A 3,724-nucleotide genomic window follows, 5' to 3' on the forward strand; every position below is an offset into this window, starting at 1 on the left:
ACCAGCGTTGAATAGTCCTTAGCATGGGTGCTTCCTGTTTGAGTTTCTGCCTATAGGAAGGGAGGAGCAAAATTGAGTCGTGGTCAGATTTGCCAAAAGGAGGGCGGGGGAGGGCCTTATAACTATCCCGGAAGATCGAATAGCAATGGTCGAGAATTTTAGCCACCCGTGTACAGTCGATATGTTGATAGAACTTCGGCAGCCTAGTCCTCAAATTTTCTTTGTTAAAATCCCCGGCTACAATAAATGCACCATCAGGATATGTGGTTTCCAGTTTGCATAGAGGCCAGTGAAGTTCTTTGAGGGCCGTCGTGGTATCGGCTTGAGGGGGGATATACACGGCCGTGAATATAACCAAAGACAATTCTCTTGGGAGATAATACGGTCGGCATTTGATTGTGAGATATTCTAGGTTGGGTGAACAAAAGGACTTGAGTTCCTGTATGTTACTACAATTACACCATGAGTTGTGAATCATGAAACACACACCTCCGGCCTTCTGCTTCCCGGAGAGATATTTATTTCTGTCTGCGCGATGAACTGAGAACCCATCTGGCTGGACCGATTCTGACAGAATATCCTGAGAGAGCCATGTTTCCGTGAAACAAAATATGTTAAAGGCCTTGATGTCTCTCTGGAAAGAAATCCTTGCCCTGAGCTCGTCAATCTTGTTATCCAAAGACTGAACATTAGCGAGTAATATACTTGGAAGCGGTGGGTAAGTCGAACCAGCAGGCCTCATCTCCGCCGGCGATGTTTTGGGTCAGCCGTTTGGAATCAGTTCAATTGCCCTGGGGAGCGCAAACAAAGAATATGCTTCGGGAAAGTCGTATTCCTGGTCGTAATGCTTGTGAGTTACCGCCGCTCTGATATCCAATAGTTTTCCCCGGCTGTATGTAATGATACAAAACACTTTCTGAGCTAATAAAGTAAAAAATAATACATAAAAAAAAAAAAAAATAGCGCAACGTTTCTTAAGAGCTAGTCACGAGGCCGCCATCTTCGTCTGCGCCATGTATCACGACACTCTATATCAAAACGATACCAAAACGATACCACGGCAAAAAAAGAAGGCATATTAGCCAAAGTCACAGAATGGCACTGTTCAATCGTTGGGCATCTTTTCAGTTCAATATCCTTACATTTGCTTTTCATTTTATCAACATTTTTCAGTTTCCACGAGGTGAGATCTTGCATGGAGCCCCAGACCGAGGGTGATTGACAGTCATCTTGAACTTCTTCCATTTTCTAATAATTGCGCCAACAGTTGTTGCCTTCTCACCAAGCTGCTTGCCTATTGTCCTGTAGCCCATCCCAGCCTTGTGCAGGTCTACAATTTTATCCCCGATGTCCTTACACAGCTCTCTGGTCTTGGCCATTGTAGAGAGGTTGGAGTCTGTTTGATTGAGTGTGTGGACAGGTGTATTTTATACAGGTAACGAGTTCAAACAGGTGCAGTTAATACAGGTAATGAGTGGAGAACAGGAGGGCTTCTTAAAGAAGAACTAACAGGTCTGTGAGAGCTGGAATTCTTACTGGTTGGTAGGTGATCAAATAATTACTTAAAAATCATACAATGTGATTTTCTGGATTTTTGTTTTAGTGTACCTATGATAAAAATTACAGACCTCTACATGCTTTGTAAGTAGGAAAACCTGCAAAATCGGCAGTGTATCAAATACTTGTTCTCCCCACTGTATGTTGTTGTTGTTTAAAACAGTCAGCAGAATTGAGACCAGAAGGTGATATGTTGTTGTTTAAAACAGTCAGCAGAATTGAGACCAGAAGGTGATATGTTGTTGTTTAAAACACAGTCAGCAGAACTGAGACCAGAAGGTGATGTATGTTGTTGATTAAAACAGTCAGCAGAACAGAAGAAAGACAGAGGTGTTTTGGTTCCAAGTGGTGATGTTCAGAGAGGTAGGTCATGTTTAGAAATAGAACCAAGCTGTTCAATGTACACATTCTAATATAGTTATATTAACATCCGTATGTTATGTTCTATGGTCTATGTAGGTAAAACCATTAATACTGTATGAAAACCACGTCATCAATCTAAGCCTACTAGAAAGTGTGCGCCCTCAGGCCTGGAAGGAAGCAAAAGTAATGCCGCTACCTAAGAATAGTAAAGCCCTCTTTACTGGCTCAAATAGCCCACCAATCAGCCTGTTACCAACCCTTAGTAAACTATTGGAAAAAATGGCATTGTATTTGGGAGAAATCATTCCCCAAACCTCAACTAAATCTTGTAATGAATAATGTGGAAATTGAGCAAGTTGAGGAGACTAAACTGCTTGGAGTAACCCTGGATCGTGAACTGTCATGGTCAAAACATATTGATACAACAGTAGCTAAAATGGGGAGAAGTCTGTCCATAATAAAGCGCTGCTCTACCTTCTTAACAGCACTATCAACAAGGCAGGTCCTACAGGCCCTAGTTTTGTCACACCTGGACTACTGTTCAGTCGTGTGGTCAGGTGACACAAAGAGGGACTTAGGAAAATTGCAATTGGCTCAGAACAGTGCAGCACGGCTGGCCTTTGGATGTACACAGAGAGCAAACACTAATAATATGCATGTCAATATCTCCTGGCTCAAAGTAGAGGAGAGATTGACTTCATGTATTTTGTATTTATGAGAGGTATTGACATGTTGAAAGCACCAAGCTGTCTGTTTAAACAACTAGCACACAGCTCAGACACCCATGCATACCCCACAAGACATGCCACCAGAGGTCTCTTCACAGTCCCCAAGTCCAGAACAGACTATGGGAGGCGCACAGTACTACATAGAGCCAAGACTACATGGAACTCTATTCCACATCAAGTAACTGATTCAAGCAGTAAAATCAGATTTAAAAAACAGATATAAATACACCTTATGGAACAGCGGGGACTGTGAAGCAACACAAACATAGACATAGACACATGCACACACACACACGATAACATCTGCACTATACACACACGTACACATGGATTTTGTACTGTAGATATGTGGTAGTAGAGTAGGGGCCTGAGGACACACAGTGTGTTGTGAAATCTGTTATGAATGTATTGTAATGTTTTTAAAATTGTATAACTGCCTTCATTTTGCCGGACCCCAGGAAGAGTAGCTGCTAACTTGGCAGGAACTAATGGAGATCCATAAAAAATACAATTCATATACATTTATTTTCCATTCATATCAAATCTAATGTACATTTCACCAAACCCAAGAGGGTTCTGAAAATCACCAGTCAACATGAAGACACCTCTCCTTCCCAAGGTTCACAGCCTAACCCTGGTTAAAGGTTTCAGACTAACCCTTTAAAGGTTCACAGCCTAACCCTGGTTAAAGGTCTCAGACTAACCCTTTAAAGGTTCACAGCCTAACCCTTGTTAAAGGTTCACAGCCTAACCCTGGTTAAAGGTCTCAGACTAACCCTTTAAAGGTTCACAGCCTAACCCTTGTTAAAGGTTCACAGCCTAACCCTGGTTAAAGGTCTCAGACTAACCCTTTAAAGGTTCACAGCCTAACCCTTGTTAAAGGTTCACAGCCTAACCCTGGTTAAAGGTCTCAGCCTAACCCTGGTTAAAGGACTCAGACTAACCCTGGTTAAAGGTCTCAGACTAACCCTGGTTAAAGGACTCAGCCTAACCCTGGTTAAAGGACTCAGACTAACCCTGGTTAAAGGTTTCAGACTAACCCTTTAAAGGTTCACAGCCTAACCCTGGTTAAAGGT

The sequence above is a fragment of the Coregonus clupeaformis genome, unplaced genomic scaffold (assembly GCF_020615455.1).
Source record: "Coregonus clupeaformis isolate EN_2021a unplaced genomic scaffold, ASM2061545v1 scaf2058, whole genome shotgun sequence".
In the NCBI taxonomy this organism is placed as follows: Eukaryota; Metazoa; Chordata; class Actinopteri; order Salmoniformes; family Salmonidae; genus Coregonus; species Coregonus clupeaformis.